Here is a 16,402-nt window from a genome sequence, read left to right as displayed (position 1 = left end):
CCTGTGGGGCTGAGCACTTCTACAGGAAGGGGAAAGAGGGTTCTAATTTGTCATTCCACTCTTAAGTGAAACATTTGAGAGGGGGCCCACTTCACACCGGCACAGAGGACAGAAAGGTGATTTTTCTCACTTCTCGGAATCTGTGTGATGTCTGCAGTAGAGCAACTGACAGCGCAGAGGCAGTTGTTTTCGAGGGGTCAGGAGGGGTAAGCTCTTGGTTCATATGGCGCCTCCTCCAGAACGAAACAGAGTCAACAGCCCAGTTAAGTGGAAACAGCTGAATTCTCCTCCATAGCTTCTTTAATTAATTATTTTACATTATTAATCCATGTGTGTGCACAATAGCTCCATTATGCTCTATAACATGATTGCTAGTCCCTAAGATATTTCCCCTGGACCCTCCCAACTCTACGTTCCAGTCATAAACATGGTGCTTGGAAGAGAATAAATTTATAACTCACATAGTCATTTATTTATTGGCACAATATTTATTGGGTGCCTAGTGCACACTGGGATATCAAATGCTTAAAAGAACACAAATTCCTTGCTCCCAAAACATACAGTTGATAAAAGGTATGGGAGATGGTATGTGAGGCGAGTCTTGGTGCTGCTGGAGTTCAGAAGCAGTGGTCTGGTGAGGAGAGGCTTCACTGAGACAATTTTATTTGTGTGAGTTCAAAGGAAGTTTAGGTCTGTTGGAAAAAGCACTGTACTCAGAGGAAACTCTAAATACCAGGAGCTTGAGGTAGAAGCATGTTCCCCAAGTCGAAAATCAGTGCAGGGGCCCAAGTATGGAGACAGCAGGGGCTAAGACCAAGGAGGAATTGGAACCAGATCATGGTGTGTGTGTGTGTGTGTGTGTGTGTGTGTGTGTGTGTGTGTGTGAGTGTGTGTGTATGTGTGTGGTTGTGGCCACTTGACATCATTTGCCTTTTTCTAGGTGGAACTATAGGTGGGTCTTGAGCTGGAAAGTAGCACGATCTGACTCAAATTTTTATCCTCTTGATATGAAGAAAATATATTAAGAGGAGGCACGTGTACAAGTAGATAGGCAAGAAAAAACTGTTACAGTGGTCCAGGAGGAAAATGGTGAAGGCTTAGACCAGAGGGGATTGGCTAAGGTCATGAGATGCATTACAATTCTGGATTTATTTATTTATTTATTTTTTTGGCAATAGCCTTTCTGAATTGTCACCTGTGGTATGTAGGAAACAGGTGTGGCAGAGCACCCAGCCTCTGGTATTTTGTTATAGTAAAGGGATATTGTATAGTTGTTTCACAGTTACATATTTATTTCCATGATTATCCATGAGGTTGACACAGTTTACGCATTTATGGACTTTTGGACTTTTCTCTTCTTTGAATCATTGTTCAAATTCTTTGCTCACATTTTACATTAGATTATTTGTCTTTTTCTTATTTTGAGTAGATCTTTACGAAGTTTATACATGAGTATTATAGACACTGAAAATATCTCTTCTTCCTATTTGGGTTGACTTTGAATTCAAAGGCTAGTCCTAACATCTTTCAACGTAGAGATTTTTAAACCTTCATAGAGTCAAATTATTATTTTCATTTTATTTTATGTGTGTAGGAGTTTTGGCCTGCATGTATGTCTGTGCATCACACCCAGGCAGGGCTAGAGGAGGCCAGAAGAGGGCATCACATCCCCTGGACTGGAGTTACAGTTTTTAGCAGACATATGTGTGCTGAGACCCAAACTCCAGTCCCCTGGAAAAGCAGCCAGTGGGCTTAACTGTTGAGACATCTCCAGCCCCAAGTCAAATTATTTATGCTTTCAATTATGAGCATGATCTCGGCATCTAGTTTAAAAAGTTCTCATCTCCCTTGATGCCATACAGAAGAAACTTGCGTGCGAGTTTCGCTTAGTCATTAACATTGATCTTAGCTTGTTTACCGAACAAACACATCAGTATATACCGGATGTTGTTCTGGGTAACATATCAAAAGAAAACTCGTTTACTTTACTCTTCCTTATGTATTAAGAATTACAGTTACTACTGTTCCATTTTGCAGATGTGGATATTAGGGGATAGTGGTTATTTGCTAAATATCGCGATTTCTGAAATGGATTGATGCACTATGGGGCAATCTTTTGTCTTGGTCTGTGAAGAGTCTGGTGTCATGGCGCTGTTTACGAAACCACCCCTTCTCTTTCACTGCTTTCTGGACCATCTGGGTCATGGTTCAGTTTTCTATGAATGCATCACTGTTTCTGGGATCTACAGTGTTAAGCTGGCCATTTGCCTACTCTGTGCCACTCTTGTTTAGTCACTGGAGACTTTTGTAAGTCTAGGTATGTGGCACATTGTGGCATCCCTTTGTTTTGTCCTTTGGCATCAGAACTGCCTCAGCTATTTTGATCTTTGCCCCTTCAGATGTCCTTTGAGATTACCCCAACATGACCCATGGAGCTGCTATTTGTCGTATTGACTTGAATTTCACTCATTGTGATATGGGGGAAAGAGCATTTGTCTGTTACTGTGGCTAGGTGCCAATCCAACTTCCTGTTTTTCTTGTATTAGTTTTTCACAAAAAGTTTATACTTCTTCCTCATAATGGATTTATACATTTTGAGTTTCTCTCTAGTTTCGTTATTATAAACACAATCATCTTTCTTAGGCTTGCTTTCTAATTTATTGACTATTTTGGATATTTTTGTACGCTGGCCTTGTATCCAACAACCTTTTTCTCACATTGGTCCTAAGAGTTGTCTTAGTGGAGTTCTTGTCCCTTCTGGATTACTCTATCCTTCCTCCAACTCTTCCACAAGACTCTCAGAGCTCTGCCTAATGTTTGGCTGTGGGTCTCAGCATCTGTTTTCATCAGCTGCTGGGTGGAGCTTCTTAGAGGACAGTTATGCTAGGTTCCTGTCTGCAAGCATATCAGAGTTTCATTAATAGTGTCAGGGGTTGGCTCTCTCCCATGGGGTGGGGCTCAAGTTGGGCCAGTCATTGTTTGGCCCTTCCCTCAATCTCTGCTCCATCTTTGTCCCTGTACATCTTGTTGGCAAGGCAAATATTGGGCTGAAGGTTTTGTGGGTGGGTTGGTGTCTCCCTCCCTTCACTGGAAGTCCTGCCTGGATGTAGGAGGTAGCTGCTTCAGTCTCCATATCACCCACTGCTAGGAGTCTCAGCTAGACTCACCCCCAGGACCCTCCCATACCATAGAGGGTCTCCAGCTTGTCCAAGAGATGCCAACACTTATGGGTTCCCTTCTTTCTCCCAGCCCTAATAGTTAACTAACCTAGGCCCATGGGGGCTTACAGAGACTGAAGCGTCAACCAAAGAACATGCATGAACTGGACCTAAGCCCTCTACACATATGTAGCTGATGGGCAGCGTGGTCCCCTAGCAAGTGGAGAAGGGGATGTCTCTGACGTGGATCTGTTGCTTGCTGGGCTGCCTTGTGTGGCCTCAGTGGAAAAGGATGTGACATGCTGGAGTAGATTGGTATGGGGGTGGGGGACTCCCTCTTTTTGAGGAGAAGGGAAGGGAAAAGGGGAAAGGAGGTGGGAGGGTGGGACTAGAAGGAGAGGAGGAAGGGAGCTATGATTGAGATGTAAAGTAAATAAATAATTAATGAGGCTCAGCGTTGGAGAGAATTGCTTTCTATTCCAAGATGGTGTCTTACTCCTTGGGCTCCTTGTGTTTTCTCTTCATTCCTTCTGTAAACTCCCCTCTCCAACAGCTCCTTTCCATCCTTTGGGTCTTGAGTTCACCATTTATTTTGCTACCAAGCATTTCCCAAACCTTCCCAGCATAATCACCTTTATTAACTTTGGGAAATTTACCTTTGTGGTTTGGAGATAGAGGCATATTAGCATGAAGTTGGTGGGAAGGTCAACCCCAACCTAATCTGATGCAGCTATAAAATAAGTGATTGAAAATTATGCATTCGTTAAACAGCAGAGCATGGTAATGATGTCCGGAGATAGAATGGAGCTTCAGAAATGACAGTGTGTGAGCTCTGAGCTGAAGCCACAATGACCAGGTGCTGGTGTGGGTTCCACAAAGCCTAAAAACTGTGTTATTTAAGGATTGTTTTTATTTTTAATTACATATATGTGTGCTGGGGTGTGTTGGGGGGAGAGGAGTATATGTACTGTGAATTCGGGTGCTTGAGGAGGCCAGAGTGGGCATTGCATTCCTTGGAGCTAGAGTTTTAGGTGGTTGTGAGCTGCCAAATATGGGTGTTGGGAACCCAAACTCAGGTCCTGTAGGGGCATCAAGAACTCTGAAGTGCTGAACCATCTGTCCAGCTCCTGTGCTATTTTAAACAAATCACCTCCTTCAATTGAGAAGGTTGCTCATCTGGAAGACTTGGGTTTTCTTTGGATCTTAGGATTTCAGGACATCAGCAGGGACCTTCATGTTTCTGTTTGATCTTTGGTTACTCATCTCGTCTGCCCTTGTGGTACCCAGGACCAGGCATACGATTTGCAACAACTGCTGCCAGCTAAAGGATATGCTTGAAGGCATATCTATGTGCATCTGGACTGGGGTTACACAAACATTGGCATGAAGAGGGAGGAAAAATTTCCAAAGGCATTTTAGCGAAATCTTTGACAACTCTCCACTTTAATATACGGTCAGCACGAGATGAAAAAATGCTCTGGCTCACACCCTGGGGTTGGAAAGGCTTATCTGTGGCTGCTTGTGTGAGAAAATGAACCACAGCTCGTGAAACCAGAGGCTGATATGTAGAAGGAAGAACTGCCTAAATATTAGAATTGACCTAATGTGGTTGTTGTGACTTGAATATGGCACCCAAATTTATGTGTTGGTGTTATGACGTCCCCTCAGTGACGCTGGGTATAGAACCTTGGGCTCTGTTATGATATAGCCACCCAAACAGTCTACCACTGGGCATAATTCCAGAACTCTCCTTTATTATTTTTCATCTTGAGACAGGATCTCACCAAGTTGCATAGACTATTAAATACTAAATTCCCTGTAGCGAGGGCAGGCCTTGGATTTGTGATTGTTTTGCTTTCGTTTTTGGTGTAGCAGTAATTATGATTATAGGTCTGGCCTACCAGACCCAGAGGTGTGTTGGAAAATTGACCCATGATAAAGTTACTGAGTGGCAGTGTTGATGAAGTGAAGTCTAAAGGGCCCTGTCCTCAAGAATGGACTCATGCTGTGACAGTGAGGGTGGACTCCTGACAGAAAGATGAGTTCAAATCCCCCTTTTAACCTTCTTCCATGATTAGACACATCCAGAGAGCCCTCACCAGATGTTCAACAGATGTCAGTGCTCCCTTCTTAGACTTCGCAGCCTCCAGAACCATGAGCCAAATAAATCTGCTCACAGATTACTTGTCTGCGGTATTGTTATAGCAAACAAGATTGGTGAAGACAATATTTTGCTTACAAAGCAGGACATTAATTGTGGAAAGGCTTGTTTGTGGCAAGGCAAAAGCATCATTTGGCAGAGGAGGTGAAATCTAATGTCCTTTTTGGCCATTAAATTCCTGTCATAGATTCATGCAAAATCAAACCTTGACTCAACACCAGCGCTGTCATAGACTGTTTCCACAGGTCCACATTACCTGCTATGTAATAAATACCTTCCAGGCAAAAGAGTTTTGATTTGGTGTGCATGAAGATTTTTTTTTCCTTACTCTAAGACTATATTGTGAGCAATTTTGGATTTACAGTAAGAGGAAGAGGTACAGAGATTTTTTTTTATACCCTTTTTACTTTCACAAATGTGGACTATCCCCCATTGTCAACATCCCATCACCCTGTGAGGGTTTGTTTACACTGATGAAACAGTATGGCAATTCATTATTGCTCAGAATCCACTGAGGGTATAAACAGTCTATTACGTTGGAAACATGTATAAGAGCATGAGCCCACCATTATGCTGACATTCATTTCCAGCCCTCAAATTCATGATGCCTCGCCTATTCACCAGCTCTATCATCTACTCCCTAAAAGGACTGATCTTTCTCCATGGACCACAGTTTTGTCTTCTCAGAATATAAATGTACAGTATGAACCCTTTATGATTGGCGTCACTCACTCACAAATATTCATTCTTTCTTATTTTCTATCTATCCATGGCTATACAACTCACTTTTTTTTTTTTTTAGCACAGTGTAATATTCTATTATCTGGTTATATTAAATTTCATTTATTTCCATCTTGAGAGAAATTTTAATTGCTGAAGTATTTTTTTTTCATGCAATGAAAAGTATAAGATTAGCAAGCAAGAACTGCCTACCCGTTCTGTAATCCTGAATAAATTAATTTTAAGTTATAATGTCTGCAAATGACTAACGAATAATAGTTAAAACAACAAACAACAATAATAGCCTGTCCTTAGGATTATTGAGAGCACACTGTGAGATCACACACACACAGAATCTACGATGACAGTTATTTCAGACACAAGATGCAGGGATGTTTTAAGCAGCTTCCTCCCTTCATAGTTAGTGTTTATTTATTTTAAGTTTTTGGAACATCAACAGTCACACCATCTTAATTAGTGTTTCTATTGCTATAATAAACTCCAGGACCAAAAAGCAAACTGTGGAGGAGACAAGTATTTTTAGCTTATACTTCCAGGTAACAGTCAAGGCAGGAACTCGAGCAAGGGAGGAACCTGGAGGCAGGAACTGAAGCATCGGCTAGGGAAAGATGCTGCTTTATTGCTTGACTCCTTACGGCTTATCCAGTTTACTTTCTTACACCACTCAGGACAACTTGCCGTAGATGGCACCGTCTACTGTGGGGTGTGTCTAACCACAGTGGGTTAGAACAATTGTTAATCAAGAAAATGTCCCATAGGCTTGCCCCAAAGTCAATCTGGTGGGGGGACTTTTTTTTTTTTTTCTGTGAGGTTCTCTCTTCCCAAATGGCTCTAGCTTGTGTCAAGATAACAAAAACCAAACCAAACCAACTGAGAGCAAGCAAAACACAAATAACTAGCAAGCACAAACATCAACTCAACACACAAACACATTACTATTCAGCTACAACCTTTCCTTGTCTGTCTCCAAGATCTCATTTTAACACCAATATCTCAATACTGAACAAATAAATTTAAAAGTCCCACTGTTTTTAAAAAATTCAAACACTTTAAAATTTGTTTCTTTAAAACATCCAAAGTCTCTTCCAAAGTTCAAAGTGTCTCTGATATATCCAAATCTCTCTAAAATATTAAAAATTTTCTAAAATTCTAGAGTCTTTGTTAAATTCAAAAGTTCCTCTAAAATTCCAAAGTTTCTTAACTGTGGGGTCCTGTAAAAATAAAAAATAAATGTTTTAGGTAAGGTTACTATTGCTGTGATAAGACATTACTATCACTGAAGGAAATTGGGTCAGGAACTCAAACAGGACAGGAACCTAGAGACAGGATCTGATGCAGAGGTCATGGAGGGGTGCTGCTTATATTGGCTTGCTCTTCATGGCTTGCTCAGTCTGCTTTCTCATTGAACGCAGGACTCCCAGCCCAGGGGTGGCACCAACCACAACAGAGTGGGCCTTTTTAAGTCAGTCATTACTTTAAAAAAATGTCATACAGGCTTGCCTGAAGCTCTATCTTATGGAGGCATTTCCTCAACTGAGGCTCCCTCCTTTGAGATGACTCTAGCTTATATCAGGCTGACATAAAACCAGGCAGCACAGTAAGTCATGTGCCTCTTATTTCAAACAGAAAGAACTAGGACACAGTTACTATCATATCAAAAACTAAAGTTCAATGGTGTCCAATATTTGAGACTCACTCATGGCCTTCTGGGCTTCTTGAAAGAGTTCCGTTTCTCTACCATTGTCAGCACGCACTGGTTGTTTCCAGACTCAGGCTGGCCCCACTCCACATCTATGATAGTCCTTGGGGGTTGCTCCATAGTCCTGACATCTCCGAAATGCTGGAGTCTCTGCTGAAAATGGGCTGCACCTTCACCAACTGTCTCTTCTGAGATCTCTTCAGAGGCTCTGATCTTGCTACATGATGACCCTTCAGTCCTGGGGCTTCTCCTGTGACTAAGACTGCACCTTCACCAATGGCCTCATCTGGCGTCTCATGGTGCCAAGCTTAAGCTGCTGTCTGTGACCCTTCATGCCTTCAAAACCATCACCATCCAGAGGACTCTTACAACTCTGGTTGTCAGCACCAGGTACAGTCTTGGCTCCCTCTGACTACAGCTTTGTATGCCAACTCTGGGCGAATATTCCCAGAATATATTACATCATTTACATTATATTACATCATTTACGTTCGTCTCTTATCAGTCACAGCTGAATTCTCAGCTTCCAGCACTAATTGTCCCAGTGAACCAAAGATTTTCACATTAGTGGTCCTTATTTTAAAATATCACTCCAACAGCCCTGATACAGTCTTTAGTTCCTTCTGAAACATACAATGGCTTTTCCATCCCCAAGTTAGAAAGTTCTTCTACAATTTTCCCTCAAACATGGTCAGGTCTGTCAAAATAGTCTACTCTCTGGTACCAAGAGAAAGCTAAGGTTTCTCTTGCTGTGAAATAATACCATGACCCAAGGCAACTTGGGGAAAGAGGAAAGGGCTTATTTTCTCTCTCTCTCTCTCTCTCTCTCTCTCTCTCTTTCTCACACACACACACATACTTTCAAAAAGCAATGTAAATGTGAGAGATGAAGACTTGAGTTAAAGGTAGTGGGGCTAGAAAGACAGCACACAATTATGGTTATGCTGTGTGTTCTATCAAGCTCAACAATACTTATGGTTTTGGTGAGGAAAGTGGAAGAAAACAAAGGAAAACAATACCATGCCTCTGTTCCCAGGGTTCCTTCCTGGCAGGTAAAGCCATCATTGAACTCTCCCATCTGTCTATTAGGTGAGAAGATAGAGGTGGGCCTCTGCTACCTAAGTGCCTGGCCTGGGGATGAGTCCCAAGAGACAAAGCTACATTAATAATGAGCACAGTGCAGGGGTGTGATGTGGAGGCAGAGAGAGCAGCCCCAGGGCTGTGCCTGTCCTGGGGAAGAACGTTGGTAGGCAACGTGCTCAGAGTCGCAGAGTCAGAGAGCAAGGCTTTTCTTAAGCCCTGGAAGAACAATGCAGGCACGATGGCTATGTGCAGCAAGGGCAGCCAAGGGGAACGCCAAAGTGAGGCACTCTGCAGGAGACCCAGGTCAGAATGGCCACTCAGGGGGTCACAATGACAGAGGGCATCGTCAACATGTTCGTCACATGAAACAGTGAGTCCTTATGAAGCGGTGGATGAAGGGAATGAGTCTCCAACGCTGGGTGTCTCAGCATCCTTTCTGAGTCTCAGTTCCTGGGGTGGGAGCAGGCATGGAGAATGTAAGGGAGATGCTGCGCCAGCTCTCATCCTTATGCTTCTTCATGCTCGGTATCTATTCCACCCTTCTCTGAACCCAAGGGGAAGATTTCATGTCTTCCTGACTCCAGCAATTAGTTTCACTGCTGAACGCCCTGAAGGGTCCCCTCCCCAAGTCCTGAAGATTCAGGCTCAAGTCTATTGACTCCGCATGTCTCTGCTCCTTCCTTTGGGCCCTATCACCTTCCTGGAGGGGCCTGGATTCACAGTTGTGAATGCAAAAAAAAAAAAAGTGATTTCACACATTCCATCCACCCACCCAGTTTGTTGTCCTAAGAACCTTCCACCAAAAATAAGTCAGCTGAATTCTAATGAGCTGGAAGCCTTAAACTTTCTTAAAGGGTCCATACACATTTTCTCTTGTCAGAACTCTGGTTTGAGGCCGATCGGTTCCTAGTCAGATATTTTCATGGGCCTGTCATCAACTGGACATCAACAAAGGAGGATCTGATTAATCACACCTCACCCTTTGTACTACCCCACTCATGGAATCCATTCACCTTCTTTTCTTGAACCAAACTGCCTTTTTTCATTAGTGGTTTACAGTTCTCTCTCTCTCTCTCTCTCTCTCTCTCTCTCTTTCTCTCTTTTGCCATTCATCTTCAAAGGAGAACTGGTGGGCATAGCCAGTGGTTGTTATTTCCTGTTTGAGTATCCACAATCAAGAACCCACAGTGTTCCTTAAAGCATCTATCTGCCTACACTAAAATCCTACATAGTGCTAAGACGAAATCTCTGGCTCTCAGGGAGGACCCAACGGATGCGGGTGTTCGAGAATGAGGACAGAGCAGGGGAGGAGAAAGTCTCTTTTGCTGGCTTAGCATTTTGGAGAAAAGCTTGAGTGGAGAAAAAGCATTTTTCCTGGGGTGATCTGGACAGGGCTCAACCACGTCTAGGTGTATGAGTGTGGCTCTTTGCCTGCTGTCTGCTGGTGTGTGGGATGCTTTTGTCTCCTCCCTGATGGTGGCTGGGTCACCTAGAGATCCAACCTTGGCTTCTTATTGGATGGGTGCTAAGCATGGAGCTCTTAGGCTCATGATGATGGGGAAGTAGCTACCTCAATCGAGATGCTGAGGTTCTACGCCTTAGGTCATGTGCAGGAGGAGCATGACGGGGTGCCTTGGGTGGCCAGCAGAACTGGCAGAGAGAATGCTGAGCATGGCTAAATTCAGAAAGGATAGCTAGTCACTCCATGCTCAGCTGGTGCCTAGCACCAGACAAGAACGGCTTCAGATGCTTCAGCAGCTTTCGTTGCTTGGCATCTGGCTTTAGTTGTGGAAATTGTAATCTTCCTTCTGCTCCGTGAGGTTACAGGGCTCCTCCACTCTCACTTCTAAAGACCTCCTTAGAGAGAAGCTGAAAGATGGTCATTGGAGAGCTTGAACAGTTGCCTTTACAAGACTGTGCATTACCCAAAGGGAAGTTGACACCGTAGAGTAGGAACTATAGGCACAGCGTAACTAAATGGGGGCTCCAGTGTGGCTTGAGCATGGATTCTTTCTGGAGATTGGTGTGTTGGATATCTGGTCTGTGGTGCCACCATCCTGGGCGCATCACTGTATTTCTTCCTAGAGCTGGGAAGATGCTGAGGAGGTTTGTGATGAAGTAGGTTGTGCCTCCTTGGCTGTTTTCTCATTTTCTCTCTGTCCACGAAAGTCCTTTCTACAAGAGACCTTCACCAGAAGCTGAGCGAATGTTGGCACCATGCTTTTGGATTTCAGACCCTTAGGCTCAAATGGACCTTAAGAAAAGCTTTGTTACCAAGTCTTAAGTGTTCTGTCATAGTAACAGAAAGTGAGACCAAGGCTATTCTATGCCTCACACAGTACCCATTTATTTGCTGTCTGTTCTCTAATGTTTGAGACAACAGACTTGTAATATCAGGTGTCAGGAACTTTTCAGAAAAGTTTCTAATCCTGCTTTGGTACCCTGTCTCCAAACCATGCTTTCTAGATGAGGAGGCATCAGTGTTGGAGGTTACCCTCCCTGTGGGTTTGCTTGTCTCCAGTCCCTTGACTTTGCATTCACCTCTGCTCCCTTCTTCTGGGGACCCGCCGTCATTTGCTCTTGGGACAAGCTTGATGGTCACTCCCAGGATGTGGCAGGCTGACTGGGTTACTCCCTTTCTTCTGGCTGTCTGGGAGTTGGTTCTCCGGGGGCTTCCTAGGATTGTGGAGGAGTTGGAGACCTCTTAGGCTTCAGGTCTGGCCTTCCTATGAAATGCTGAGTAGAGTTCATGGGGTTGCAAGTGGCAACCAAATGCTACTTTTTCCCTATCTGTCTTTTCTCTGGGTATGCTCCTTTCTCTGAATTATTTTATGGGCTGGTGGTTATGACTTGGGGGTAGGATTACTGTACTACTGTTTATCAAAACTACAGTATCATTTTTAGAGCCAGGGTTAGCTGCCCATTCCTTTTCCATTTGGCATATGTGACCAACTCACCTCTCACCAGGATCTTGGCGCTGGCCAGGAGCCCAGTGTTTGGGATGGGGATTTGCTTACAAGTCCAGTTCTGCTTTCTGGGAGGTGACTGAAAAACTGAATCACTTATAGTTGACTCTGTTTTCCCCATCCTAAATATCAGTTATTATTACTACTACTCCTATTATTTTGGCCATAGGGGCAAGAATCAGGTGAAGAAGACAAATGACTAGAAAGAATTTTGGTGTAACATATAAAATATGACCAAACAAGGGGTCCACGGTCCAGCCAGTCCTGACCATTGCTAGATGGACTCAGACTCAGATATGAAGAGAGCAACCCAGAGAAACCAGAGGGAAGAAGTGTTGGGGAAAAGAGGCTTCTGATGACAGATCGGTTAGAGCCCACTTAGTTGTGAAGAATCCTCAGGTTCTCAGGAAAATGTCTGGAACTCACCCAAGCCTTAGGCCGATTCTTCCGACCCTGCTGGCCTTTCTTTCAGGCACTTCCTGCTTAGCTAGGAAGTGGTTAGGAAGTGGTTCCAGAGTTAGGCAAGCCTGATCTACGGAGGATATCAGGGATGAGTCTGAAGGTGATAGTGAGCAAGATGAGCCTTGGAAAAGGGTTAGGAAAAGAGCCATGGATCTGGTATGGTCTGCTCTCCTAAGTCCCTGAATTTACACACATCTGTGCAGTTTGGTTTATTCCTTTAATTACTAAGTTCTGGACCTGAACAGCCCCATCAACTCAGCTGCAGAAACATTTCTTGACACCTTTGATTCCACACAGGCAATGCCCTTGCGAAGTGAAGATAAATTAGAACTGGTCCAGATTTTGAGATGATCGCTGGCAAGTGGGGGGGGGGGAGACTAATGCGGAAAATAATAATCAAATCATCTGAGTTTGTTCCAAACAGGAGAGTATTTGAGTAGTAGTGGCAGAAGGAAGAAATAATCAAACCCAACAGATAGTTTATAAATAGCGAGATATCAAAAATATTTTTAAAAGTTGCACTTGCCTGTTAGTAGAGGGTGTCCAGGGGAAAGAGGTGGTAGTGCAAGGCCCTTTTTCATACAACCTTTAAATACGTTTCTACTTTGACATTTAAAATGAGAATATTTCCAATATAAAAGAAACATAATAAGTTCCCAGAGCACTTAGAGTCTGTGACCGTCTCACATTTATGTACACGCTGGGAATATATTATTTACAATGCCAAAATGCAGACATGCTGAATTTATTGAGCAAAGTAAAGAGAAAATAAAGTTTCCTGGAGTATTTTTTGAAAACACTGGGGATCCATCACGGTGAATGCCAAATGCTAATATGCTGGATAAAGTAAATATGCAGACAGAGACTTTGACTTACATGTCTCTTGACCAAAACTGTCTTTTTGACTTTGTAGCACACATATCTTATTAAAAAAAATTGTTTATATAATTTAAAAAGTGGATGAAGGAATGATTAAAAAAAAAAAGAGCTCATTCTCATTGGAGGCCGACCTTTGTGCTGAGTGAATGCTCTGTCTCCTCCCAGAGAAGGGATGGGACTGAGTGGACCTTTGGGCTAACGGAGAGCCTTTCAAAGGTGCGTCCAGCCCTGGTCCCCTGCTGGCAGAGGAAGTGTGGAGAGCACCTGTTGGGTAGTAAGGAATTTTTGTCAGAGGGAGAGAGTTTGAGGGAGCGTGGGGTGTAACCAGTCCGAGGAGGGTACTCTCCACAGTGCATCAACAATGGCCAACAAATGGTCAAGGCAAAGTAGGGCTCATCCCCTAAGATCTGGAGATATTAAGACAAACGGAGCTCGAATAATTTCTAAAACCTAAAGGTAGTGTTGTCATAGGTGGGAAAGGCCAACAAATGGGCCTAGAGTCATGTAGAGCCAAGGCAACGTGACCACTGGCCCTTGAAAGTCCGATGCTCGTTTAAGAATGAGCATCTCTATGGAGAGGGGTGCATGGATCCGTGTGAGGTGTTTGGTCATGGGAGGTTAGATGGGGAAGTGTGTGTGTGTGTGTGTGTGTGTGTGTGTGTGTGTGTGTGTGCATGAATGTGCCTGTGTGTGTGGCTGGGGGAGAGCTTGATCTCAAGTGTAAGGAATTTGTTTTTGCTGTAGACAATGGGAGCCTGACAGGCTTTCGGCAGGAAGCCACGTGTCCAGATTTCTGCTTTAGAAATCAAGCTCAGTCTTTGAAGTCCTAGAATGAGGTTGTCAGAGCTCGAAAGGACATTGATTGTTCTTCCCTGAGTCCTGTCCTCTCCTTGTGTGGCCAGGACCTGCCAACGTCGCCAAACCTTTCATTTAAAAGCAGAAACAGAACAGCGGCAAACCGTGTAACCTCAGCGTGTCCGGCTCCTGCCTGGTCCGCCATCAATTTCTAACAGATACATTTCGATCATTGGCAGCCCAGCCTCTCTCCTTTGGCTCAGTGGTAGCCCTGACTCTTCATTACCGGAGAGCCTCTGGAGCTCTGCTGATTTACTCTCTCTCTCTACAAAAGGAGTATTGGATTCTTTTATAGTAAATTGTGTTAGTTGTACTGGAATCCTCCAGTCTCTTTGGTGAGGGACTTCAGCTAGACTCTGGGGTGATGGCTTCTTTCTCTCCCCATGCCCCTTATCTTTCCTCAGTGTTGTACTTGGCCTCACCTGTGTCCACAGCACACACTGGCCTTTCTTTTTAACACCTTTCAACTCTAGCATGGGTTGACAGCAGCTTTGTTAGCTCTTGCAGCCCAGAAACCTATCCAGGCACCTAGTGGTTTACACTAATGGCTGAGGCTCTCACTGCCCTGTTTGCTGGCCCTGTATTCACCTGCAGGTTTAGCTGGGCTGGGCTTGTCAGTTGGCTCAGCCACTGGCCTGCGCGGTACTGTTGAAACTCTGATCTATCCTCATTTCTTAAGTGGCTTGTACGCCTCACACACGGCATCGGGGTTCCAAGAATGAGACCCTAGGAGCCACAGGAAAGCTTCAAGGCCCCAAATGTTCCAATGTCAGAGTTATTTTCTGCCTCATTCTGTGGTCGAAGCAAACCACTCAGATCAGTCCAGATTTGAGGTGAAAGTCATCAGAGCCCTCTTTTCACTGTGCTAAAGGAATTGTGGCTATATATGGTCTGCCACAGAAAAAGAAGGAGGTGGCCAGGTAAACAGGGATTATACCAAGCAACTCAGCTTGAGAATCATTTCAGAATGAGTTAGGGTAACCAAGAAGTGAGTGAAATTAAATCAGTGAGAGCCTGGTGAACTATGTATCCAGGGACCAGAGGGACTCCATCTTCATCTTTGAACACCCATGTTAGTGCAGAGGCAGGAAGCAGTTAGCCCCTTATATGATTTAACATGTGCCTACTCACTTTTAAGTCTCTCCATGTATCTGCCATCCATTTATCCATCCATCCATCCATCCATCCATCCATCCATCCATCCATCCGCTAACCCTCCTACTTCTCATCTAGCCACACCTGCATTAATTTAACCTATATTTATAGAGATTCTAGAGTTAAGATCTCTAGGCCACTAAATTACTTTAATAAGGGAATGCTGGACTTTCCCATGCAGTGTTGTGAAGAAATCAAGATGGCAGAAAGGGTGAAGCGTGGGGCAGGGAGGGAGCGGCACTGTTCTTTCAAGATAGATAGTGCCAGCTGAAGGATGGTCAGCAGCGTTCATCCACGGGAGAAGCTTTCAGACAGGAGCAGAAGGAGAGAGCGGCTGAAGCCCTGGGGCCAGGAAGGGATGGTGTGTGGAGAGGGCCCGAGGCAACACTGGCAGTACAGAGAGTGAAGGGTCTCTCAGTCTACCTGGGGACAGCTGATTCTCACAGTCAGGTGACAGACAAGTGGGTCTTGAGAGAGAAGAAATGTTCTTAGTTAATGAATGTATAATGAGATAAGAAAACACGACCTGGGGGAGGTTATAAGTTCTGAAACAAGTCTTACATGGCAGCGCCGATCTTGAGAGAGTCGAGTCCATTTTGCAGCTTCATGGTGCACAGATGTGAGGGTGTTGAAATGCTAACCCAAATCACTGAATTTTTTTTGCATTAGGAATTTTGTGTGGTGACTTTATTTGGTCTCAGAACTCTATTCCTCTGTTTAGGCAGGACGTTTTGTCTTGGTTTTGCAGTCATCGCTACTGCAGAAGCTAGAGAGCCTCCATGGGCTCGTGTGGGGCTGCAGCATCCTGTCCTGGGTGACCATACGACCTGTGTCATAGCACACATCTGTATCGGAGGTGCCTTGCAGACTGGAAGTAGTGGCCAAAGACTTCAGGGACAGAAGCTCTAGGATACTGACCAGTGGTTCATGCCTGGGGCCTAGTGTAGTGTTCAAGTTCTCTCATTTTTATTTCATTTTTGTCTATACTTACTTTCTCCAAACACAGCCTGGTCCCTTTGTATCTGCATGCACGCTGTTTGGAGTCCAGCATGGAACTGCCCTGCAATAACCATCTCCTCTGTGCCTGAGCTCACGCACACGTTCTCATTATTTACACTCTGCTTGATTTCCTCTCTCTTTTTGGCCTGACTTAAAGATGTTTGTCTGTTTGTTTTCTGTTTTTATAAAAATAACCAACTGTTTATTTGACTTCCCCATGAAGTAATTTCCTCCTATATTATTT

This window comes from Psammomys obesus, unplaced genomic scaffold, assembly GCF_907164565.1.
Source record: "Psammomys obesus unplaced genomic scaffold, mPsaObe1.curated_primary_1811, whole genome shotgun sequence".
NCBI classification, from domain to species: domain Eukaryota; kingdom Metazoa; phylum Chordata; class Mammalia; order Rodentia; family Muridae; genus Psammomys; species Psammomys obesus.
This window is presented reverse-complemented; position numbering follows the sequence as displayed.